The sequence below is a fragment of the Dendrobates tinctorius genome, unplaced genomic scaffold (genome assembly GCF_039654945.1).
Source record: "Dendrobates tinctorius isolate UK_male_01 unplaced genomic scaffold, ASM3965494v1 ptg000162l, whole genome shotgun sequence".
NCBI lineage: Eukaryota > Metazoa > Chordata > Amphibia > Anura > Dendrobatidae > Dendrobates > Dendrobates tinctorius.
In genome coordinates this window covers 3,438,665-3,466,126 of record NW_027361829.1, presented here as the reverse complement: position 1 = coordinate 3,466,126, position 27,462 = coordinate 3,438,665, and the positions used below count along the sequence as shown (strand labels likewise).

The window sequence follows — 27,462 nt, the reverse complement described above, 5'->3', positions numbered from 1 at the left end:
GTGATCGGTTGCCATAGGCGATCACCTTCTCCCGGCCGTCCTGCATTTGAGACAACACAGCTCCCAGCCGTGCAGGCTCCCGTTGGTGTGCAGGAAGAACAGTTGCGAGAAATCTGCGTAGGCCAGCACTGGGGCTTCCAAGAGTGCGGTCTTGAGGTCTCGGAAAGCTTCTTCCTGAGGTTCACGCCATTGGATCTTCCAGCTATTGGCTCCGGCTGGGGCTCCCTTCATGAGGTCTTGCAGGGATCGGGCTCGGCGGACGAAGTTTTTGACAAAGCGACTGTAATATCTGGTCAGCCCCAGAAAGACCTACACATCCTTTACTGTCTCAGGGGTAGGCCACTCCCCTATCACAGCGACCTTCTCCATAGACGGTCTCACGCCCTCGGCAGAAATGACATTTCACAGATATTTGATTTGTGTGCGGAACAGATGGCATTTCTGGGGCTTTACCTTCAACCCGTACTTTTGTAGCCGACCGAGCACCTGACCCAGACGTTGCAAGTGATCCTCAAATGTGGCGGCATAGATGATGATGTTGTCTAAGTATATTATGGTGGCCTCGATGTTTATGTCACCCAGACACCATTCCATTAGTCACTGGAAGGTTCCGGGGGCATTGGCCAGTCCGAACGGCATACGATTGAATTCGAACAGTCCCATGGGAAAGATGAAGGCAGTCTTTGCACGATCTTCCTCTGACATTGGCACCTGCCAGTATCCACTGGCCAAGTCCAGAGTAGAGAAATATCTCGCCTTTCCCAGGGCTGACAGGGACTCCTCAATACGGGGAAGCGGAATGAGTCTTTGATAGTACAAGCGTTTAGTTTCCGGTAGTCCACGCAGAACCGTAGCATGCCATCTTTCTTCCGCACCAGCTTGATGGGGCTGTCCAGGGACTTTGGCATTCCCGGATAACCCCCTTTCGCAGCATTTGGCCCAGCAGATTCTTCACTTCTTGGTATAATTGCGGAGGGATCTGATGGGGGCTGTTCCTTCGGTGGGGATGCCGTGTGTGATAGCTGTGGTGCACCAGAAGTCGTCTTCGTGGCTGGTGAATGCCTCTTGGTAATGGCCCAGCAGAGCTTCTACCTGGTGTATTTGGGTCGGCCCTAGTCTGGAGAGTTCCATTCCCTTCTTCTCCAAAATTGCTCGCCCTTCCTGCTCAGGCAACGACCCTGCAATCTGGATGGAGAGTACAGTTACGGCCCAGGGGTCCCTCACTGATTTAGGCGAGGGCCGCGGTGGTTGGTGATTTCCCCGCCCGGCCCTAATTTGCCTTTAATACTTTGCAGTTCTTGCCTCATCTCTCTCACCCAGTGGGGTTCACCCAGAGCGGTTATGGATGCTTTGATACTCCAGGCCATCCCCACAGGGACTGTCACCCCTTGCTCCTGTTCTCGAGCACGTGCCTCCCTTCCTATCTCCGAAAAGGTCAGACGAGGGTCTAGTCACACCCGCTCTTACAGAGCCTTTTTCGTCAGGGTGTCTCGTAGCTAAGAGGTCACGTAATGTCATGTCCACGGCCCCACACCTACCTCATCCTTCCTCTCAATGGCTGCATGCAATTCCTGCAAAACATTCATATATTGCACCACTGTCTTCCCCTCTTTCTGCATGCGACTAAACATCCGGGTTTTCAGTTCTCCACATCAGTCGGGTCCCAATGGGTCTTGTACAGGATCTGTAACACCCTGACGAAAGTATTTTGTGTTTTTCCCGGGCCTCCCCATCCAATGCCATTAGGGCCACCTTGGCCTCCAGGTCAGGGGTCATCGAGCGCATCCTAAATAACCCTCGCATATGTTCTGTCCAGCTCCACGGCATGGTATTGCTGCCTGTGAACCTGGGCAGGTTACTCAACACTCTCGTCCCCTTTGTTCGCAGCTTCCCCGCTCATGCTTGGAGACTGCATCCTGCCGACTACACCAAATGTGATACTAGCCGGTACGTGGGATACAGTGACGAGACGGGAGCCAGAGTGAGCTTAAAATTCAACTTTTATATAGGGGCTATCTTAAGTAACTAGCAAGCTGACAACAGTTATCCTCGCAGGGATCCAAACAATAATAAACAGGTAACACGAAATTAACTACCCGGTCGGAATCAGTAACTATGAGGCCGTGGTATGGCCGACTATGGGTCTAAGCACTACGATTGATCAACTACAACATGTCACTTATCCTTCTCTGACATCCGGCAGAGTGGTGATCGGTGTCTATTCAGAGTCTCAGCCGCTGGGCCCAGCCGACAAGGAGTTGACGTAAGCTTCTGGTGTTCCTACGTCCAGGTGGAGCGAGGGCACAACAGGTCCTGAAGAGTTCCTCAGCATTGTGCCTCCCGGCGGAGGTGGGATGGTGGTGGCTGGGGCCCTGAACGTGTAGGCCGCAGCCGCGGGCTGAAGTCGGGCAGCGGAGGCCGTGGGTGGCAGCGGACAGGCTGCAACCAAGGGCTGGAGTTGGGTTGCTGCGGCTGCAGGTGGCAAGCCGCAACCATGGGCTGGAGTCGGTTAGCTGTGGCCATGGGTGGCAGCGGGCAGGCCGCTACTGCAGGCTGGACTTGGGCAGTGGCGGCTGCGGGTAGCAGCAGGCTGGCTGCAGCCGCGGGTCTAAGTGATGGGAGCAGGAGTGCGGTCGTTCAGTCAGCGTCCCTCTGCTTGGCTGCTCAGTGCTGTCTCCTCCCTGACCGTGGTGAGTCCCCCTCCAATCTCTCTGGTTGTCGCTCACTCCTTCTGGCTCTGGCGCCACCTAGGCTTCCTGCTCCTTCTCTCCCGCTCTGTCGAGTGCCCCCTGCTGGCATTCTCAGTTCCTTTTATACCTGCTCCGCCCCCACTCCTTCTAGAACTGTCCCTGGCCTGTCCTCTAATTATGCCCCCTAGGAACCTTGGTGACAGTCTCCTTGGTTCCGGTCTGGTTACACAGTGGGAACTCTCCCTCCTACCCACTGTCATGTCCATGACTGCGAGGCAAACACAACTTCTGATCTACGGTGAAATCATCACCGCTGGTCAGACAGCTGCACTTCTCATGCTGTCAAATGACAGCTTGAGCATGCAGATGTGATGGGAGGTATAAAGGTTACCTCTGGTCATTGATGTCAGCTGATGGGAATACTGTATCTTTAGATGTGCCTTTCTTGAGAGGCTGCGGGCTGCTATTTTTAGGCTGTGTGTGGCAATATCCAAAGCCTCTTATTAGCATGAGCATACCAGCCCCCAGCTGTCTGCTTTAGCTTGGCTGGTTGTCAAAAATGTGGGGGACCCCACACAATTTTTTTATTATTTAAATAAAAAATACGGCGTGGGGACCCCTCTATTCTTGATAACCAGCCTTGCTGAAGCTGAAAGCTGAGGGTTGCCCCCAGCTGTAAGATTTGCTGGCTGGTTATCAAATTTACAGGGGAACCCACACCATTTTTCTTTTAAATTATTTATTTACAGTGCCGGCGCCAGCTGATGACTACTCCCATCAGCCGCCCCTGCTCTTACTGTTATTAGCAGCTGGAGAAGGCTGAAGGGAACTGTAGTCCAATCAGTCAACACCAGTGACCAGAGGTAAACTTTATACCTCCGATCACAGCCACGTGCTTAATCTGTCTTTTGACAGCATGGGAACCACTGCTGTCTGACCTGTGGTGATGAGTTTACCTCCTGTCAGTAGCGTTTTTTGCTCTGTGGTCATTCACTTGACATCGTGGCAAACACTGGATGTTCGGGCCCCCCATACAAGTGAATGTGGTTCATGTTCGGGTCCGAGTACTGTTCTGGTACTTGAACTCAAACTTTTTGTAACTGTTCTACCAAATCCACCGGACCGAACATCCAGGTGCTACATTTTCCAGGCAAATATTGTGTTGTATTTTGGTTGAATCTGCAATGGAGCCTTCAAATCTGAACTGGGAAAGTTCTTACAATGAGTATTTGGTGAGTTTTTGATGATGCAAATTTCTTGCAGCAGTTTTTCACCTATTGACTAAATTAGGTTGATTGCATTTTAGTGTGGATTTTTTTTTACATTTATCACATTTTTTGTCTCTTTTGGTATGCCATGTTTTAAATAAAGCTGCTTTGTTTGTGATACTAAAACCAACAAATTATCAGCACTAATTTGTAATAAATATAATACTGACGACACACCCACAATAAATACAAATTAAACTCCAACAATCAATAAGGTGCTACAAGAAGTTTTAGATAGAAGAATGCTTTATTAGCATAAAGACAATATTTAAAAATGGTTCAATCCAAACATCAGTGTATCGGAAACCAATTGACCGTCCCACATACCTCAAATGGGACAGCTTCCATCCTGAACACATTAAAAAGTCTATTGTCTACAGCCATGCCCTCAGATATAACCGTATCTGTTCCAGTCCCAAGGACAGGGATGAACACCTAACCTAGCTTAAAATGTCATTTTTAAATCAAGGTTACCATCCCACCTCCATTGATGATCAGATCGTTAGGGCCTCAAGGATCCCTAGAAGTCAAGTGCTTCAATACAGAAAAAAAGAGGAAAATCATTGTGTACCTCTGGTAGTGACCTACAACCCACAGCTTGAAATACTGAGAAAAATGGCTAAGAAGCTTCACCATATCCAACACAAGGATGACCGGGTAAAAATACTATTCAAAGACCCCCCCTTGCTATGTTACAGGCAACCTCCCAATCTAAGAAACATCATTATCTGAAGTTCAATGCCCTCAGATTCACCAAGAGGAACATATCCTTGCAATGGGAGAAGATGCAAAACCTGCATTCATATAGAGACCAAAGACAAAATCCAAATCCCCAACACACAGCAAGACTATAAGATCCCTAGGACATTCACATGATCCTCTGCCAATGTGGTGTATTTAATTCAATGCAATATATGTCCTGTGGGTGGCCTGTTATGAATGAGTCACCGTAGGAGGCAAAAGCAGAAATACAAGCTAAGTCCAGAAAACCAGAGACGTTGGCAACTATCAGATTGCAGACCCCTGAACCTATCAACACAACTAGCAGTAGCCGTGGGAGGTTCCTACGAAGCCCTAGACCCCTCGATCACAGCCGGAGAATTACGTAGGCCTAAAGAAAGAAAGGGGAAATCTAAACTGCCCCAGAGCAGACCCCAAAGCAATAGGCAGCCCCCAACATATAATGACGGTGAAGCAAGATGAAAATACTAACACAGACAGAAAGATAGACTGAGCAAAGACGGGGCCCGCAACTATCTAGATAGGAAAGGACAGGAAGGCTGCTGTCTGCAATCTGCCAAAACCCTATCAAAGACATAAGCCAACAAGCTGATATGAAAAAGGCCCTGAAGCAGCTAGGCTTCAAAAACTAAATCAGCGCTCAGGTATTTTCAGAAGACAGAGCTAAATGAATTCAGCACACCCCAGCAGGGGATGGCAGAAATCCAGAAAAACAAAGCAAAACAAAGTCAAAGCACAAAAGCAAAAGGCCGAGCAGCAAACTTAGCTTTAGAGGAGCAGGAATTCAGACTGGTCTCCAAGGATCCCACAGAGAAATCACCCGCAGGGCAGAAGGGCGTTGGCAGCCTTATATCCAGTCAGTAGCTCCACTCAGCCAGTCATCATCATCAGCCTCAGGTGTTTGATAATCAGGCTCACTACCTTTCTTTACCAGAAGAGGGAGTTCCCTGGGCCTCAGTAATGAAGGGGAAAATGAACTCACAACAGTACCTCCCCCTTGAGGAGGGGTCACCGAACCCTCAACTACGCCACCAGGGCGATCAGGGTGAGCCCGATGAAAGGCACGCACCAATCTTTTGGCATGATATATCAGAGGCAGAGACCCAGGAATTATCCTCCTGACCATAACCCTTCCACTTAACCAAATCCTGGAGTCTCCGTCTAGCCAGACGGGAATCCAGTACTTTCTCTACCTCATATTCCATGTTACCTTCAACCAATACAGGGTCTGGAGGTGCCACCCCCGGAACAACAGGTTCAACAAACCTCTTCAACAAAGATTTATGGAACACATTATGGATTTTAAATGTGACAGGAAGAGCCAAACGAAAAGAGACCGGATTAATAATCTCCACAATCTTGTAAGGTCCAATAAATCTAGGCTTAAACTTAGGAGAAGCCACCTTCATAGCAATATTTTTTGATGATAACCACACCATATCACCAACCTTAAACTGGTGACCAATGGTCCTATGTCGGTTGGAAAACCGCTGGGCCTTTTCCTGGGAGAGAGATAACTTATCCACCACTTGGTCCCAGATCTGGTGCATTCTCTCCACCACAGTATCAACACCTGGGCAGGCAGAGGGCTCCACCTGCCCTGAAGAAAATCGAGGATGAAACCCAAAGTTACAAAAAAAAGGTGACATCAAAGTGGCAGAACTAGCTCTATTATTTAAAACAAATTCGGCCAAGGGCAAAAATGAAACCCAATCATCCTGATCAGCAGAAATAAAACATCTCAAATATGACTCCAAGGTCTGGTTTGTTCTCTCTGTCTGCCCATTGGTCTGAGGGTGAAAAGCAGAGGAGAAGGACAACTGAATTCCCAGCCTGGAACAGAAAGTTCTCCAAAATCTAGACACAAACTGGACTCCTCTGTCAGATACAATGTTCTCAGGAATCCCGTGCAAACGAACCACCTGTTGTAAAAACAGGGGCACCAACTCATAGGAAGACGGCAACTTAGGGAGTGGTACAAGATGAACCATCTTAGAGAACCTATCACAAATCACCCAAATAACAGTCATCCTCTGAGAGACAGGCATATCAGAGATGAAATCCATTGAAATATGGGTCCATGGCCTCTTGGGGACAGGCAAAGGCATCAAAAAACCACTAGAGCGAGAACACGATTTAGACCGGGAGCACGTCTCACAGGACTGCACAAAATTCCTGACATCACGAGACAAGGAGGGCCACCAAAAAAACCGACTCACCAGATCTCTAGTACCAAAAATACCTGGATGACCAGCCAATGCGGAGCAATGAACTTCAGACATCACTCTCTTCTTCCACTGGTCAGGAACATACAACTTTCCACTGGGACAACGCTCAGGTTTGTCCTCCTGGAACTCTTCCAGAGCACGTCTCAAATCGGGCAAGATGGCAGAAAGAACTACCCCTTCCCCTAAGATGGTAGCAGGCTTGGTCACCACAGGAGAATCAGCAAAGAAGCTCCTAGAGAGGGCGTCTGCCTTGACATTCTTTGTTCCAGGAAGAAAAGAAACCACAAAATCAAAACGTGTAAAAAACAAGGCCCACCTAGCCTGTCTAGGGTTCAAGCGCTTAGCCGACTCTAGGTAAATCAAATTCTTGTGGTCAGTGAGGACCACGACTTGATGCTTAGCTCCCTCCAACCAATGTCTCCACTCCTCAAATGCCCATTTCATGGCCAACAGTTCCCTATTCCCCAAATCATAGTTACGTTCAGATGGAGAGAACTTTCGGGAAAAGAAAGCACAGGGATTCATTTTAGATGTTACAGGATCCTTTTGGGACAAAACAGCTCCTGCACCAATCTCAGAAGCATCCACCTCTACCTGGAATGGGAGTGAGACATCAGGTTGCCGCAAAACCGGGGCGGAGGTGAATCTTCGCTTCAGCTCCTGAAAGGAAGAAACAGCCTCCGGAGACCAATTTAACACATCAGCACCCTTTTTAGTCAAATCAGTCAATGGCTTGGCAATACTAGAAAATTTTGCTATAAATTTTTGATAAAAATTAGCAAAACCCAAAAACTTCTGGAGGGCCTTCAAAGAAGTGGGCTGAACCCAATCGTGAATGGCCTGTAGCTTGGCCGGGTCCATTTCAATAGTTGACGGGGACAAAATAAATCCCAAAAAAGAAATCCTCTGTACTCCAAAAAGGCATTTAGATCCTTTGACATACAGGGAATTCTCCCTCAAGGTCCGGAACACAGTCCGAATATGTTCCACATGAGATTCCCAATCCTTGGAGAAGATCAAAATATCATCCAGATAGATAATCAAAAATTTATCGACAAAATCTCGGAAAATATCGTTCATGAAGCACTGGAAGACAGAAGGGGCATTAGTGAGCCCAAAAGGCATCACCAGGTACACAAAATGTCCCTCCGGAGTATTAAACGCCGTCTTCCATTCATCCCCATGCTTAATGCGAATAAGATTATACGCCCCCCTGAGGTCAAGCTTGGTAAACCAGCAAGCACCTTTAACTCTGGAGAATAGATCAGAAATCAGGGGTAACGGATACTGATATTTAACAGTAATTTTGTTGAGGGCACGATAATCAATACAAGGTCTTAATGATCCATCCTTTTTGGCTACAAAAAAAAAACCGGCACCTAAGGGTGACGAGGATGGTCTAATATGACCCTTCTCCAACGCCTCCTTAATGTAGGATCGCATAGCCTCGTGCTCGGGTACAGATAAATTGAAGAGCCGACCCTTGGGAAATTTACACCCCAGGCTCAGTTCAATTGCACAGTCATAACTCCTATGAGGAGGCAGAGACGCAGACTCATTCTCACTAAATACATCATAAAAGTCCGCCAAATAATCAGGAACATCATGCGACTGAGGAGAGGTGGAAAACACCGGAGCCTCACTAAGGGCACACCGACAACCCCAACTCACCACAGACACAGATTTCCAATCCAAAACTGGATTATGAATCTGTAACCAGGGAAACCCCAGAACAATAGTATCATGCAGATTATGCAACACCAAAAATCTGCAATTTTCCTGATGGTCTGGGGCGACCCGCATTACCACCTGGGTCCAAAACTGGGGTTTATTTTTAGCCAAAGGAGTAGCATCAATCCCCCTCAAAGGGATAGGCGTCTGCAGAGGTGTCATCGGAAATCCACAACGTTTAGCAAAATCCAAGTCCATTAGGTTTAGGGCTGCTCCCGAATCCACAAAAGCCTTGGCGGAAAATGTGGACAGGGAGCAGATCAGAGTAATAGCCAGAAGAAACTTAGGTTGAACACCCCCAACAGAAAACGTGTGTGCAAAGCGTTTCTCTTGTTTAGGACAGACAGAAATAATATGCGAGGCATCTCCACAGAAAAAACACAACTTATTACGCCTTCTGAACTCCTGACGCTGCTCTCTGGAAAAAACTCTATCACATTGCATAGGTTCAGACATTTGTTCAACATGTGGCAACACCTTTCGTGCAGCTTTGCGTTCGCGCAAACGCCGATCAACCTGAATGGCTAGTGACATAGAATCGTCAAGACCAGAGGGAACAGGAAATCCCACCATAGTATCTTTTACGGCTTCTGACAAACCCTTCCGAAAGAGAGCAGCCAAGGCATTATCATTCCAGGTAGTAAGTACTGCCCACTTTCGGAATTTTTGACAGTACAATTCTGCAGAATCACGACCCTGGCTCAATGCCAGCTGGGTCTTTTCAGCCTGATCAATGGCATTAGGTTTGTCATACAACAACCCCAAAGCTTGAAAGACATTAGTCAGAGTAGGATCATCTGGTTTCAAAGAAAACACCCAATCCTGGGGATCGCCACGCAGCAAAGAGATGACAATTTTAACCTGCTGCGCGGAGCTCCCTGACGAGTTAGGCTTCAAGGCAAAAAATAATTTACAATTATTTTTGAAATTCAAAAATTTACACCGATCCCCAAAAAAATACATCAGGTGTAGGAATCTTTGGTTCAGCAGCATGTGAATGAGCAAGGTAGGCGGAAATTCCCCGCACTTCCGCAGCGAGCTGCTCCACACGATCAGACAATTGCTTTATCTCCATTGAGAGAAAAAAAAAATTCCCCCTACGGCCTCAGAGATATAGAGGAAAAAATATACACTTTTTTTTCTTTTTTTTTTACAATTCTTTCCTGCTATTGAGTACCCTAGAATCTGCGGTATGGCGAGTGATTCTGTTATGAATGAGTCACCATAGGAGGCAAAAGCAGAAATACAAGCTAAGTCCAGAAAACCAGAGAAGTTGGCAACTATCAGATTGCAGACCCCTGAACCTATCAACACAACTAGCAGTAGCCGTGGGGGTTTCCTACGAAGCCCTTGACCCCTCGATCACAGCCGGAGAATTACATAGGCCTAAAAAAAGAAAGGGGAAATCTAAACTGCCCCAGAGCAGACCCCAAAGCAATAGGCAGCCCCCAACATATAATGACGGTGAAGCAAGATGAAAATATTAACACAGACAGAAAGATAGACTGAGCAAAGATGGGGCCCGCAACTATCTAGATAGGAAAGGACAGGAAGGCTGCTGTCTGCAATCTGCCAAAACCCTATCAAAGACATAAGCCAACAAGCTGATATGAAAAAGGCCCTGAAGCAGCTAGGCTTCAAAAACTAAATCAGCGCTCAGGTATTTTCAGAAGACAGAGCTAAATGAATTCAGCACACCCCAGCAGGGGATGGCAGAAATCCAGAAAAACAAAGCAAAACAAAGTCAAAGCACAAAAGCAAAAGGCCGAGCAGCAAACTTAGCTTTAGAGAAGCAGGAATTCAGACTGGTCTCCAAGGATCCCACAGAGAAATCACCCACAGGGCAGAAGGGCGTCGGCAGCCTTATATCGAGTCAGTAACTCCACTCAGCCAGTCATCATCATCAGCCTCAGGTGTTTGATAATCAGGCTCACTACCTTTCTTTACCAGAAGAGGGAGTTCCCCGGGCCTCAGTAATGAAGGGGAAAATGAACTCACAACAGTGGCCTCTATGTTGGAGAAACAGGACAGAGACTGAGAGCAAGGATGAGGTCTCATCCTCATACAATTACAGACACAAAAACCCATTTACCTGTGGCCAAACATTTCTGTGATCCAGGACACAACATAAACAATATGAAAGTTGTCATTTTAAAAGGCAATTTTAAATCACAGAAACATCGCAGGGTGTAGGAACATAAACTCATTACAATCTTTGATTCTATTCACACAGGACTCAATCTGTCAGAAGGTTTTTTTGGCCCATTACTATATCTGAGCTATTTCCTCCAAATAGCCCTTTGATCTCACAGAACTTTCACACTACCTATCTAATCTTACTTAATTAAGGATTCTCTCTTCAAGCTCACTGTTTGTTTATTGAAATGCCCATGTATCACACCTTGCCTGTGCTCTCCACTGTATATAAATAAGGTTTCTTCAAATATTTTGTTATATCACAAAAAGAAAACACAGATTGACAAATGTGCAAAAATACTCTGCAGTGAAAAATATGACAGTAATCAGCAAGTGCTGGTAACAAGATGGCAACAAATACAGGGTATTTAGTCGATACTTTTTTTGCAAAAAAATATATACCAAGCCACTCCACCTCGTCAAGCTAACCCTTAACCCCTTTATGTCTATGGACGTGCACAGTCCGTCATGGCAGGAGGTAACTTTCAGCACCATGACTGACTCTGCTCGTCCTACCTTTGAACTATCACTGCGTGTAAACATGCAGTTTCAGTTCAGTGCCGACAGCTGTCTATGACAACTGAGAGGCACAGGAAAGGGGGCAGGGACCCTTGCACTTGGTCCCTGCACCCACATCGCTGTGATTGGTCGGTCAGTCTGAGAGACCAAACATAGCATTGATCAGCAGGAGAAGCTGAAATTTGAGCTTCTCCTTGCCTGATCAGTGTAGGAGCCCAGCGCTGCAGTGGCTGAGCATCCTGCACTGACAGCAAGGAGCGGAGCCCCCACTGCCCCCTCACTGCTGCAATCGAGCGTGATCGCAGCGTTCAGAGGGGGAGGCAGAGGGTAGAGGGTTCCCTCTGCTTCAGGTCGGCGTCCCTGCGATGTAATCATGGTGCCCGACCTGTGCCATGATGACCTGGAGGTGTCATGACAACCTCCGGGTCATTTACCTACGGAGAGCTGGTGAGATCATGCTCACAGCATGGTGTCAGCAGCTCTCAGCATTGGTATAATGCATAACAATGCTGGAGCATTGTAATGTATTATACCTAAAGTGAAAGCGAAAGTGAAAGTCCCATAAAGGGACAAGGTAAAAAAAAAAAAAAATTAAAAAAATGTAAAAAAAATTTAAAAAAAAATATAAAAATTCCCTAAAAAATCCCCTAAAAATTGCACATTTTTATGTAAAAAAAATAAAACAAAAAAACACACGTTTGGTATTGCCATGTCCGTAAAAATCCCATCCATAAAAGTGTCACCCTAGTTAACCCGTTCAGTGAATGCCGTAAAAAAACACAAAAAAGTAGCAAATTTTTACTTTTTCCAAGCAGCATCATCATACCGCTTGGAAAAGTGTAATGACACGCGATCAAAAAGACGAATATAAATAAACATGGTACCGCTGAAAACGTCATCTTGTCCCGCAAAAAACGAGCCGCCATACAGCATCATCAGCAAAAAAATTAAAAAGTTATAGCTCGCAGAATAAAGTGATGCAAAAATATTTTTTCCATAAAAGTTTTTATTGTGTAAAAAACACCAAAACATAAAAAAAAGATAAATGAGGTATCGCTGTGATCGTAGTGACCCGAAGCATAAAGCTGCCATACTAATTTTACCAGATGCGGAACGGAAAGGGAATAAAAAAAGCATTCCTAAATCGCTGTTTTATGTTCATTCAAAAAATGAACAGAAAAATAAGAATAGAAAGCGATCAAAAACGTTATGTGCCCGAAAATGGTACCAATAAAAACATCAGCTCAAAAATCAAGCCTGCACATTACTGTCGGCCGAAATATGGAAAAATTATAGCTCATTGAAGATAATTTTTGTGGAAAAAATTTGATTTTTTAACTTTACGGCTCTATGTTATAACTAGAGTTGAGTGAAACGGGTCGAAAAAATTCAAAAGTCGCCGACTTTTGGCAAAGTCGAGTTTCATGAAAAGAAACCCGACCCTAGGATGAGGTCGGCCATGAGGTCGGCGACTTACGCGCCAAAGTCGCGTTTCAAAAGTTTGTTTTGCGCTCTTTTTCAGCCAATCAGGATCCACGGACACTGTGGGCAACGTGATGACATAGGCACGGGTCACCACCATCTTTCAGAAGGGCATGCAAGTGATTGGCTTGCTTTGGTGGGCGTCACAGGGGGTATAAAAGGGCGTGCACGCCGACCGCCATCTTACTTCTGCCGATCTTAGTATAGGGAGAGGTTGCTGCTGATTCTGTAGGGAGAGCGTTAGGCAGGGAAGAAGGCAAAAAAACTGCTTCTGCTGCTAGCGATTTGGCCTGCACAACACACCAGTCACTGTGTGTGCAGTGCAAGGGGAGGCTATATAGTGGTGTATCAGTGGTGTTGGTTGTTGGGCTGCCTTCTAAGGCTTCCTGACATTCCTGCATTGCTGTTTACCCACTGCTCCGCAAACTGATTTTTTAAAAGCAATCCCAATTTTTTTTTTTGTCCTGCTGAGAAGAAAAAAAAACTGCTTCTGCTGCTAGCAATTTGGCCTGCACAACACACCAGTCACTGTGTGTGCAGTGCAAGGGGAGGCTATATAGTGGTGTATCAGTGGTGTTGGTTGTTGGGCTGCCTTTTAAGGCTTCCTGACAGGCTGGCATTGCTGTTTACCCACTGCTCCGCAAACTGCTTTTTTAAAAGCAATCCAATCTCCCTTATCCTCTAGTCACTTTTGTCACAGCTGTGCCATCGAGCCTGTCACATAGCGCTCAGATATTCATTGGGCCTCACACAATCCAAAAGTGTCCAGTGTCCAAAAGTGTGTGCAGAGATTCAAAATCTCCCTTATCCTCTAGTCACTTTTGTCACAGCTGTGCCATCGAGCCTGTCACATAGCGCTCAGATATCAGTGGGCCTCACACAATCCAAAAGTGTCCACTGTCCACAAGTGTGTGCAGAAATTCAAAATCTCCCTTATCCTCTAGTCACTTTTGTCACAGCTGTGCCATCGAGCCTGTCACATAGCGCTCAGATATCAGTGGGCCTCACACAATCCAAAAGTGTCCACTGTCCACAAGTGTGTGCAGAAAATCAAAATCTCCCTTATCCTCTAGTCACTTTTGTCACAGCTGTGCCATCGAGCCTGTCACATAGCGCTCAGATATCAGTGGGCCTCACACAATCCAAAAGTGTCCAGTGTCCAAAAGTGTGTGCAGAGATTCAAAATCTCCCTTATCCTCTAGTCACTTTTGTCACAGCTGTGCCATCGAGCCTGTCACATAGCGCTCAGATATCAGTGGGCCTCACACAATCCAAAAGTGTCCACTGTCCACAAGTGTGTGCAGAAATTCAAAATCTCCCTTATCCTCTAGTCACTTTTGTCACAGCTGTGCCATCGAGCCTGTCACATAGCGCTCAGATATCAGTGGGCCTCACACAATCCAAAAGTGTCCACTGTCCACAAGTGTATGCAGAAATTCAAAATCTCCCTTATCCTCTAGTCACTTTTGTCACAGCTGTGCCATCGAGCCTGTCACATAGCGCTCAGATAGCAGTGGGCCTCACACAATCCAAAAGTGTCCAGTGTCCAAAAGTGTGTGCAGAGATTCAAAATCTCCCTTATCCTCTAGTCACTTTTGTCACAGCTGTGCCATCGAGCCTGTCACATAGCGCTCAGATATCAGTGGGCCTCACACAATCCAAAAGTGTCCAGTGTCCAAAAGTGTGTGCAGAGATTCAAAATCTCCCTTATCCTCTAGTCACTTTTGTCACAGCTGTGCCATCGAGCCTGTCACATAGCGCTCAGATATCAGTGGGCCTCACACAATCCAAAAGTGTCCACTGTCCACAAGTATGTGCAGAAATTCAAAATCTCCCTTATCCTCTAGTCACTTTTGTCACAGCTGTGCTATCGAGCCTGTCACATAGCGCTCAGATATCAGTGGGCCTCACACAATCCAAAAGTGTCCACTGTCCACAAGTGTGTGCAGAAATTCAAAATCTCCCTTATCCTCTAGTCACTTTTGTCACAGCTGTGCCATCGAGCCTGTCACATAGCGCTCAGATATCAGTGGGCCTCACACAATCCAAAAGTGTCCAGTGTCCAAAAGTGTGTGCAGAGATTCAAAATCTCCCTTATCCTCTAGTCACTTTTGTCACAGCTGTGCCATCGAGCCTGTCACATAGCGCTCAGATATCAGTGGGCCTCACACAATCCAAAAGTGTCCACTGTCCACAAGTGTGTGCAGAAATTCAAAATCTCCCTTATCCTCTAGTCACTTTTGTCACAGCTGTGCCATCGAGCCTGTCACATAGCGCTCAGATATCAGTGGGCCTCACACAATCCAAAAGTGTCCAGTGTCCAAAAGTGTGTGCAGAGATTCAAAATCTCCCTTATCCTCTAGTCACTTTTGTCACAGCTGTGCCATCGAGCCTGTCACATAGCGCTCAGATATCAGTGGGCCTCACACAATCCAAAAGTGTCCACTGTCCACAAGTGTGTGCAGAAATTCAAAATCTCCCTTCTCATGTCACTTTTGTCACAGCTGTGCCATCGAGCCTGTCACATAGCGCTCAGATATCAGTGGGCCTCACACAATCCAAAAGTGTCCAGTGTCCAAAAGTGTGTGCAGAGATTCAAAATCTCCCTTATCCTCTAGTCACTTTTGTCACAGCTGTGCCATCGAGCCTGTCACATAGCGCTCAGATATCAGTGGGCCTCACACAATCCAAAAGTGTCCACTGTCCACAAGTGTGTGCAGAAATTCAAAATCTCCCTTATCCTCTAGTCACTTTTGTCACAGCTGTGCCATCGAGCCTGTCACATAGCGCTCAGATATCAGTGGGCCTCACACAATCCAAAAGTGTCCAGTGTCCAAAAGTGTGTGCAGAGATTCAAAATCTCCCTTATCCACTAGTCACTTTTGTCACAGCTGTGCCATCGAGCCTGTCACATAGCGCTCAGATATCAGTGGGCCTCACACAATCCAAAAGTGTCCAGTGTCCAAAAGTGTGTGCAGAGATTCAAAATCTCCCTTATCCTCTAGTCACTTTTGTCACAGCTGTGCCATCGAGCCTGTCACATAGCGCTCAGATATTCATTGGGCCTCACACAATCCAAAAGTGTCCAGTGTCCAAAAGTGTGTGCAGAGATCCTCTAGAGATCCTCTAGTCACTTTTGTCACAGCTGTGCCATCGAGCCTGTCACATAGCGCTCAGATATCAGTGGGCCTCACACAATCCAAAAGTGTCCAGTGTCCAAAAGTGTGTGCAGAAATTCAAAATCTCCCCTGTCCTATAGACACCTTGTACCTTGTTTTACATTGCTATATAGTTTGTTGGATTTTGTCTACATTTCTACCAAAAATGAGGAAGGCTGGTGGAAGAGGCCGTGGAATTGGGCGGGGGTTGGCAGCTGGTAATGATGGTGTTGGTGGTGGATCTGATGGTAGTGGCAAGAGCAAAATAGGACCGAATGCAGGAGGTGCTGACCCTGCGTCATCGTCTGACTACATAAGGCCTCGAACGCTTAGTTTTCTAGGAGTTGGCAAACCGCTTTTAAAGCCAGAGCATCAGGAAAAAGTTTTGTCTTACATTGCTGACTCAGCCTCCAGCTCTATCGCCTCCTCTTCTTCAGTTGTAAAAAGTAAAAGCACTGAGTCGTCATTGGAGGCTCATGTTCATGAACCACACCTTTCCTTGTATCCTTCACCCCAACCAAGATTGAAGGATGACGCAGGCCATACTACTGATTACTCCATGGAGCTGTTTTCACATACCATGCCTGGATTATCAAGTGAAATGGTGAATTACCCAGGCCAAGATGAATCTGACATGGAGTGCACTGATGCACAGCCGCTGATGGATGATTCTGCAGGTACATTCACTCAGAGCACTACATTGTCCTCGCAGTGTACAGAGCCAGATTCTGACCCTGATGAGACTCAGGTGCCCCTTCCCGCACACTATACCACCATACACGGTGACACAGAGGAAGGTGCACATGACATAGAAGAGGAGGTGATGGATGACCCAGTTGTTGACCCAGATTGGCATCCATTGGGGGAAGAGGGTGCTGCTTCCAATAGCTCAGATGAGGAGCATCCACAGCAGACATCGACATCGCAACAGCTGTTATCTGGCAGGCCCGGAGCACTCCAAAGACAGGTTCCAAACATCAAAAGAGTTGCTGCACAGCTTGTCCAGAGGGTCAAAAGATCACAGCGTGCTAGGCCGCAAAATGTCTGCCAAAGTAGGAAGAGTGCAGTGTTGCACTTTTTTGAACAAAATCCTCATGATCAGGCCAAGGTTATCTGTAAGACGTGCGCAAAGACCTTTAGCCGAGGGAAAAATCTGAAAAATTTGAATACCAGTTGCATGCTTAGACATTTAACCAGCATGCACTTGCAAGCGTGGACACAACACCAAACCTCAAGTGCCACATGTGCAACTGATCACAACGAAGGTAGTCAGCAATGCTACATTGTTTCCCCCACTGTAAGCCCACCGGTTAGCACAGCAGCAAATGTTGAGGTGTCGTTGCAAGACCACAGCAGTCAGGGAATCCCACTGTTATATCAACGAAAGACTGATTCTAGGCCATCAGAAAGAACACCAACTCCATCACCATCATCAACCCTCTCTCAGTCCGCCCTGTCCACCGCTACTTCCACCATATGCAGCTCTCAAGTCCAGCTCACCCTCCCAGACACTATGAGTAGGTCAAGAAAGTACTCAGTCTCTCATCCGCGTACACTGGGTTTGAACGCCCACATTGCCAAACTAATCTCGTTTGAGATGATGCCCTTTCGGTTGGTGGAAAGCACAGCTTTCCGCGAACTCATGGCCTATGCAGTACCACGCTATGACCTACCCAGTCGCCACTTCTTCTCTCGCAAAGCCATCCCAGCCCTCCACCATCATGTGAAAGACCGCATTGTCCATGCACTCAAGCAGTCAGTGAGCGGAAAGGTGCACCTCACAACTGATGCATGGTCCAGTCGGCATGGCCAGGGCCGTTACGTGTCCATCACTGCGCACTGGGTTAATGTGGTGGATGCAGGGTCCACAGGGGACAGCGGTGGTGGGACAGTGCTGCCTAGCCCACGGTATAGGAAACAGTTGGCTGTAGGCATTCGACCCTCCTCCTCCTCCTCCAGAAGCGAAAGCTCGTCCACAGAGCGCAGTCGTACGAGCACTCCATCTGCAGCTGCCACTGTTGCACACGATGTGTCCCCCTATCGAGCAGCTAGTGGAAAGCGTCAGCAGGCTGTGTTGCAGATGATGTGTTTGGGCGACAGACACACCGCCGAGGTGCTGGCCGAGTACTTGAAGCGACAAACTGAGTCATGGCTGGGCAGTGTACATCTTGAGGCAGGCAAGGTAGTGATAACGGCCGTAATTTTGTGGCAGCCATAGCCCTTTCAAAACTCAGCCACATACCTTGCTTGGCTCACACCTTGAACCTGGGGGTGCAGTGCTTCCTCAAAAATTATCCGGAGTTAACAGCCCTGCTCCAGAAGGTGCGAAGACTGTGCGCGCACATCCGCCGGTCGCCTGTACACTCCGTTCGTATGCAGAAGCTGCAGCGATTGCTCCACCTTCCCAACCACCGCCTTATTATCGACATTGCAACAAGGTGGAACTCCACCCTGCACATGGTGGAGCGGCTGTGCGAGCAGAGGCAGGCCATAATGCATTTGTGGGAGGATACACGGCCAGGCACTTTGAGAGCAGACATGGAGTTGACAGGTGTGCAGTGGTCGAAGCTGAAAGACCTTTGTAAAGTCCTTCAGTGTTTTGAGGAATGCACACGGCTGGTAAGCGCAGACGACGCCATCCTAAGCATGAGCATCCCACTTATGCGTCTGCTCATGCAAACTTTGACGCACCTTAAGGAGCAGGCGTCTGCAGCCAATGTTGATGAGGAGGAAGAGGAGGAGAGAATCCTTGATGACATTCAGCCATTGTCTGCTCAGGGACCTCTCCTGGATGAGGTGGAGGAAGAAGAGGAGGAGGAGGAGGATGATGGGGATGATTACTTAGGGGAGGAGGATGCATCTCGTGGGGCAAGTGAAAATGTTGGCGTGGCAAGGTCTGGTACAGGGTTTGTGCGTGACTGGAGGGATGTGGATTTGCCAGAAAGTGCTCCTCCACCCAGCACTCGCAGTGCATCATTGACACCGGGAACATTGGCCCACATGTCAGATTATGCCTTGCGTATCCTAAAAAGGGACCCCCGCATTGCCAAAATGATGAACGATGACGACTACTGGTTGGCCAGCATCCTGGATCCACGCTATAAAGGCAAATTACAAAACATCATGCCACAGGAGAACCTTGACCTAATATTGGCTAATAAACAAGCAACTCTGGTAAATCGGTTGCTTGAGGCATTCCCAGCACACAGCAGCGGTGATGGTTCTCACACGAGCCGTACGGGACGGGGGCAGCTTGGCAGAGGTGTTCGTGGTGCACACAGCAGAAGTGGCGTTGGAGACAGGGGTTTCATGACAATGTTGTGGACTGATTTTTCAAATACCGCTCACACAACTGGTAATACTGCATCGATGGAAAGTGACAGGAGACAGCAGTTGTCAACTATGGTTACAAACTACTTTTCCTCCCATATCGATGTTCTCCCACACAGGTCATTCCCCTTTGACTATTGGGCCGCTAAACTGGACACCTGGCCTGAATTGGCCCAATATGCCTTACAGGAGCTCGCTTGCCCAGCTGCAAGTGTGCTATCGGAAAGAGTCTTCAGTGCAGCTGGATCAATCCTGACAGAAAAAAGGACCCGTCTGTCAACCCAAAATGTGGATGATCTAACCTTCATTAAAATGAACCACGCATGGGTTTCCAAGGATTTTGTCCCACCTTCCCCTGATGACACATAGGGTGACAGAAAAATGGCTTGCTTTGGTCCACCTCTTCCTGGTACTTCACCTATTTCGCCTTTTGCATCAGCTGAATGTCCAACATCAACATATGCCACTTTCTAAAACTCCCTAACTGTGCTGCCTCCCCCCCATGGCCGGGTCACCACCTACCGCACGACACCGTGCGAGTGCCGTTGCCCTGGACAGGTGGGTAGGCCGACTCTTGGGCGCGGGCAATGGCACAGGGTCCCTCATAGTGCAATCAAGTGTCTCTGACGGTGGTGGTGCACACCCGCCGTCAGACACACCGCTGTACTATGAGGGGCCCAGTGCCAGTACCGACGCCCACGAGTGGGCCCCCCTTGCTTGGGCAGGGCCCCAGCATTTGCAATCTTTACCTCTCCCTGCTCCTCCGCTGTGTAATCTGGGCCGTCAAATCCATACTGTGCCTGACACCGTCTGAGCCTGCCTCCTGAGACATATATTTTGAATGTGTACGCTATCCATACATGTTATCCAGGGATACGGTACCCTTTCTAACCTTTGTGCAATCACGTGCAATCCATACTGGGCCTAACACCGTCTGAGCCTGCCTCATGCTGTATAGACATATATTTTGAATGTGTACGCTATCCATACATGTTATCCAGGGATACGGTACCCTTTCTAACCTTTGTGCAATCACGTGCAATCCATACTGGGCCTAACACCGTCTGAGCCTGCCTCATGCTGTATAGACATATATTTTGAATGTGTACGCTATCCATACATGTTATCCAGGGATACGGTACCCTTTCTAACCTTTGTGCAATCACGTGCAATCCATACTGGGCCTAACACCGTCTGAGCCTGCCTCATGCTGTATAGACATATATTTTGAATGTGTACGCTATCCATACATGTTATCCGGGGATACGGTACCCTTTCTAACCTTTGTGCAATCACGTGTAATCCATACTGGGCCTAACACCGTCTGAGCCTGCCTCCTGAGACATATATTTTGAATGTGTACGCTATCCATACATGTTATCCAGGGATACGGTACCCTTTCTAACCTTTGTGCAATCACGTGCAATCCATACTGGGCCTAACACCGTCTGAGCCTGCCTCCTGAGACATATATTTTGAATGTGTACGCTATCCATACATGTTATCCGGGGATACGGTACCCTTTCTAACCTTTGTGCAATCACGTGCAATCCATACTGGGCCTAACACCGTCTGAGCCTGCCTCATGCTGTATAGACATATATTTTGAATGTGTACGCTATCCATACATGTTATCCAGCTATACGGTACCCTTTCTAACCTTTGTGCAATCACGTGCAATCCATACTGGGCCTAACACCGTCTGAGCCTGCTTCCTGAGACATATATTTTGAATGTGTACGCTATCCATACATGTTATCCGGGGATACGGTACCCTTTCTAACCTTTGTGCAATCACGTGTAATCCATACTGGACGTGAGAACGGCTGGCGAGCTGTTAAGCAAGCTACAGCACCTGTCCAGACAAGTACAGGGATTCCCTAGCGAGGAGACTTATTTGATTGTTTTCAATGTTGGGACAGCAATTTTTGGGGAGCACTATACTCTGGAGAATGATAGATGGGGCCCACCATACACTGGAACATTCCAAAGGTGGACATCAGACACTGGAGCAGCATTTACAGGGCCCATTATACACTAGAGCATTAGAAATGGGGCCCATTATGTTTGGAGCATTATTTGGGCACATAAGACAGTGGAGCTTCATCCATGGGGACCAACATATACTGTAGCATTATGTGGAGCTCATCATATACTGTTTCAAACATTATATGGGACCAATGATTCTGTATGGAGAAATAGATGGGCCTCGTCATGAGATGTAAAAAGTGAGGTATTTTTCATTGTACTATACCGCTATTTCTCTGCCGTATCGGAGCATGATGAGTTGTGGTATGTGTTAAAGGGGCTCTTTTTCACCCAGGGCACATGAAAACCTGCAGCCAGCCCTCCCCCCCACAACTTTAGCCAAATAACCCCCATTTTTCAGTGCGTAACTTGTATTATGAAGTTAATTAAGGTTGACAAGCTTAAGAAAGAAGAATTGATGCTTTTGGCATTCAAATGGGCACTGTAGGTGTGTTTCCTGTCCTCCTCTCACTGCCGACTTTTATTCCCCATTGACTTACATTGTGTTTCGTGTTTCGGGACGACCCCGACTTTTCCCTATAATCGGACGATCTTGCTCGACCCGACTTTTGGAATAGTCGGGTTTCACGAAACGAAACGCGACCCTAAAAAACCAAAAGTCGCTCAACTCTAGTTATAACCTTCTGTGAAACCCTTGGGAGTTCAAAGTGCTCAACATACATTTAGATAAGTTCCTTGGGGTGTCTAGTTTCCAAAATGGGGTCACTTGTGGGGGGTTTCCACTGTTTAGGTACATCAGGGGCTCTCCAAACGTTGCATGGCGTCCGATCTGAATTCCGGCCAATTTGACATTCAAAATCTCAAATGATGCTCCTTCCCTTCTGAGCACTGCCGTGCGCCTAAAGATTGGTCTTCCTCCACACATGGGGTATCGGTGTACTCAGGAGAAATTGCACAACAAATATTGTGGTTCATTTTCTCCTGAAACCCTTGACAAAATAAAAAAAAATTATGTCCAAATAAAATTTTTTGGGAAAAAAAGTTAAATGTTCATTTTTTCCTTCCACATTGCTTCAATTCTTTTGAAGTACCTAAACGGTTAAACTTCTTGAATGTAGTTTTGAACACCTTGAGGGGTGCAGTTTTTAGAATGGTGTCACTTTTGGGTATTTTCTGTTATAGAAAAAATAGAATAGACAGCTCACCAGCAACCACCGCAGACACCTCGGAACTTCGTCCAGACAGACGTGGAATGACGAGTAAAGTAGAATCTGTAGTTCCAGCTGCGTAAAACTACTTCAACTTGCTTTATTAATATTCAGTAAAACAGAACGTCAAATGACAATAAAGTCTCTCCAAGAAATGCCAATACACATGGGACAGGTTTCGGGCTTTACGCGTTTCGATCTGTGCGATCTTTATCAAAAGCCAAGTCAGTTCCTCTGCACAAACTTCTATATAAGAAGAACAGTCCAATAGTACGGCAGCATAAAGTCACATGACAAACACATATGTAAAACTAGAGGAAACCAACAAAAATTAATTAAAATGGCTAGATTAGCCGTTATCCATGCCTATTGTACCACATAGCATATATGCATTAATTTAATTGTAATGAAGCGCTAGATCATTGCGTTTGTTTAAACCATATGGGAATCTCGTATTTAGACGAAATGTTGAGAAGCCGCAGACACATTTCTGTCCGCAATTTTTGTGCTAGTGATATCGTATAGATGTTCCCTGATGCGATCCTTCAGTTTCCTAGAAGTGCAAACAACATATGACAACTTGCACGCTTTGCAACAGATCCTGTAAACCACATTAGTGGAATTACAGTTAATATAACTCTTGATTTTGAATTTACTTTGATCATTACTCTCGAAAAAATCCTTAGTGACTGCTGCATGCGTGCATGTTTTGCACTTGTTAGAACCACATTTATAAAAACCCACGCACTTTAACCAATTATGTGAGGGTTTTTTCTTCTGCAAAAAAAACGTACTAGAAGATATTTTGCTGCCCAAAGTCGATGCTCGTCTGGACACTACATTAACCCCCATACTAAGCACCTCTTTTTATTTATCATCCTCATATAGTATCGGTAGATACTTGTTTATAATTCCTCTAATCTGGGTGAATTGGGGACTGTATTGAAAGCATATATAAGGTTTGGTATTCCATTCTTTATTAGATTTTTTACCAGTATTTGACATAATTAGTTCCGCACGTTTTTTTTGCGAACTATATTTTGGGCCCTATTCAACATCCACACAGGGTATTTACGATTTTTTAATTTTTCCGAAACCTGTTTGAATTCCTTCTCCAAATCAGAATTACTACTACAATTGCGTTTAATTCTGGTATACTCTCCCACAGGGATAGATTTGATCGTATGTTTGCTATGGCTACTAGTAGCGTGAAGGACCATGTTCCCACTAAACGGTTTGTGATGGGTATTAGAACAAATAGACTGATTGGATATACCCGTCAACTCCAATTCCAAGAATGCTATTTTTTAGATCATATTTATACTTAAATTTTATGTTAAATTCATTGGAATTGAGGTATTCCACAAAATCGGGTATGGCAGATACATCACCACCCCAAATTATAATGGTATCATCAATGTATCTGCCATACCAGATCAAGCATTCCAAAAAAGGATTGGAGGCTGAGAAAATATACTGCAACTCCCAGAAAGACATCACCAAATTTGCCAATGAAGGTGAAAATTTTGCCCCCATTGCTACGCCTGTTTTTTGCAAATAGTACTCCTCATTAAATGCAAACAAATTGTGTGATAATAATAAAAAACTCACTACCTGTAAAATATATTCAATCAATTTATCTGTGTAATCACTAAATTTACGCAAATAAAAACTTAACGCTTGAATAGCCAATTTATGTGGAATGCACGTATAAAGGGATACTACCCAAGTATACGTAGGTAGCCAAGTTTTTTCCGAAAAAAATTCCAAAACTTGTTTAGAATCTCTAATGTAACCAGGGGATTTTTTTACAAGCGGTTGTAATAATGTATCCACCCATTGACACAATCGCTCATTGGCAGGGCCTATGCCTGAAACTATTGGGCACATTGGAGGTATTCTCTCTTTATGAATTTTGGGGACCCCATAAATAATGGGCAAAATTGGATCTTTCACCTCTAAAAATTCTGCTTGTTGAGTGGTCAAAACTCCCAAACCCAATCTGTCCTGTATAACCATAATACTTTTATCCCTGAATTCATATAGGGGATTATGACTTAATTTTTCATATACATATTGATCAGATAATTGCATCATACTATCATAGTAATCAATGGAGTTCAGAACAACTACCACTCCACCCTTATCAGACATTTTTATTGTTAAATCCATCATATCCTGTAACTCTTCAAGTGCTAAATTTTGTTCTTTTGAGAAATTCTTTCTACTCTTCTGAAGTTTAGAATTGTTATGTAACAGAAGCAATTCCTTTTCAACCAAATCCTGAAAACGGTCCATACAATCTGACCTAGTCTGGACAGGATAAAAATATGGGTTTCTTATAGGAAAATTATATGATTGATCAATAGTACAATTTTTCACTATAGATTCCGAGTCCTAAAGCTGTAGTGTGACCAACGCAGCTTGTTCTTTAAAGTCCAGATTGATAAATTCATTTTGTAGTTCTTCAGCATCATTAAATACAAATAGAGCTCGATTTTCCTCCAATTGTAAATCATTCAAAAAGTATTTTTTTATTGTTAAATTCCTCATAAATTTATTGATGTCCAAAATGGTGGAAAACGGATCAAAATCCTGATCGGGCACAAAATTCAAGCCCAAGGACAGAACTTGTATTTGAGTTAAGGTTAAATTTCTTGAGGATAAATTCAGCACATTAGTATAATCCACTATTTGTTTAGATTTCTCCTCCTGCGTGTGATGACTCCCAGACCGTGTGCAGTGTTTTCTACCGCCGCGCCTTTTACGTTTTTTGGATGTCGAAAATCTTTTCTCGGCGCCACTGAGATACTCTCATTCATAGAATTGTTGGAAGCACTCAGGTTATTATCCGACTAGTCTGGGTCCGAGGATGTAAAATAAACATGCGGTTTGGTAGCTTTTCTGGAGTTTTTCCTCCTATATCGAGCATGGCTAGATTTTAAAATAGACTTGGGTGTTATGTGAGAGTTATCCCAATTCCCCAGTCATAAACCTTGTTGGATGCATAGTCATTAAGATCTCTAGTGAATTTTCTCCTCTTACGATCCATAATTTCTTCCTCTAATATTGTGATATTTTTATTCATTATCGCAACTGATGTATCAAACTGTGTCAAGGATTTGAATTCTGTCATAGAGGAATTTAATACTTCCATTTCATGCTGAACTTCTTTTAATTTTTCTTCCTCATACTTAATTATCAAGCGCATTAGATTCAGAGAGCAGTTACTCAAGATCAAGTTCCATTCCTTGCTAAAATCATCTGAGAACATAGTATTAGGTGTTTTCTTAATGCGTAAACCCCTTGGGATCATGTCTTTAGCCAAATAGTTGTTCAATGTAGCATGGTCCCACCAAACTTTAGTTTCATGTGTCATTAATTTCTCCAGCCTGCTTAAACTCTCGCTGAAGCCTGAAACACCTGTGCTCGTATCTGGCTCATCCGAAAAGACATGTGCTGCTTTGCTAGACCTGTCACTGGTCAAATCAGCAGCCATGGTACAAAGTAAATGTCATAAAACATGGAAAAAGAAACCGTCTTTCTGTGTAGGCAAATAAAATAAATTATGCGAATATATTCACTGGAGAGAATGCCAGGGGCACGGCTGTCAACATGTAGAAACAGAAAAAATAGAATAGCCAGCTCACCAGCAACCACCGCAGAAACTTCGGAACTTCGTCCAGACAGATGTGGAATCAATGACGAGTAAAGGAGAATCTGTAGTTCCAGCTGCGAAAAACCACTTCAACTTGCTTTATTAATATTCAGTAAAACAGAACGTCAAATAACAATAAAGTCTCTCCAAGAAATGCCAATACACATGGGACAGGTTTCAGGCTTTACGCGTTTCGATCTGTGCGATCTTTATCAAAAGCCATGTCAGTTCCTCTGCACAAACTTCTATATAAGAAGAACAGACCAATAGTATGGCAGCATAAAGTCACATGACAAACACATATTTAAAACTAGAGGAAGCCAACAAAAATTAGTTAAAATGGCTAGATTAACCGTTATCCATGCCTATTGTACCACATAGCATATACGCATTAATTTAATTGTAATGAAGCGCTAGATCATTGCGTTTGTTTAAACCATATGGGAATCTAGTATTTAGACGATATATCCAATAGGCTTCTCTTGTGAGAAGTCGTCTTCTGGCATCACCTCCCCTAAAGGGAGTATTAACAATTTCAATACCATGAACCTGAAACTACTAGTACTCCTAGCATGATGAGTAATGAAATGTTGAGAAGCCGCAGACACATTTCCTTAGTGACTGCTGCATGTCTGCAAGTTTTGCACTTGTTAGAACCACATTTATAAAAACCCACGCACTTTAACCAATTATGTGAGGGTTTTTTCTTCTGCAAAAAAAAGTACTAGAAGATATTTTGCTGCCCAAAGTCGGTGCTCGTCTGGACACTACATTAACCCCCATACTAAGCACCTCTTTTAATTTATCATCCTCATATAGTATCGGTAGATACTTGTTTATAATTCCTTTAATCTGGATTATACTAATGTGCTGAATTTATCCTCAAGAAATTTAACCTTAACTCAAGTACAAGTTCTGTCCTTGGGCTTGAATTTTGTGCCCGATCAGGATTTTGATCCTTTTTCCACCATTTTGGACATCAATAAATTTATGAGGAATTTAACAATAAAAAAACCCACTTTTTGAATGATTTACAATTGGAGGAAAATCGAGATCTATTTGTATCTAATGATGCTGAAGAACCACAAAATGAATTTATCAATCTGGACTTTAAAGAACAAGCTGCGTTGGTCACACTACAGCTTTTGGACTCGGAATCTATAGTGAAAAATTGTACTATTGATCAATCATATAATTTTCCCATAAGAAACCCATATTTTTATCCTGTCCAGACTAGGTCAGATTGTATGGACCGATTTCAGGA

At 45.2% G+C, this 27,462-nt stretch overlaps 1 protein-coding gene across 1 annotated transcript in view; it reads left to right on the top strand.

The window, feature by feature from the left end:
* ADCY1 (adenylate cyclase 1) overlaps positions 1-27,462 on the top strand; it is a 1,907,157-nt gene that overhangs the window by 851,968 nt on the left and 1,027,727 nt on the right. The window lies entirely within an intron of this gene.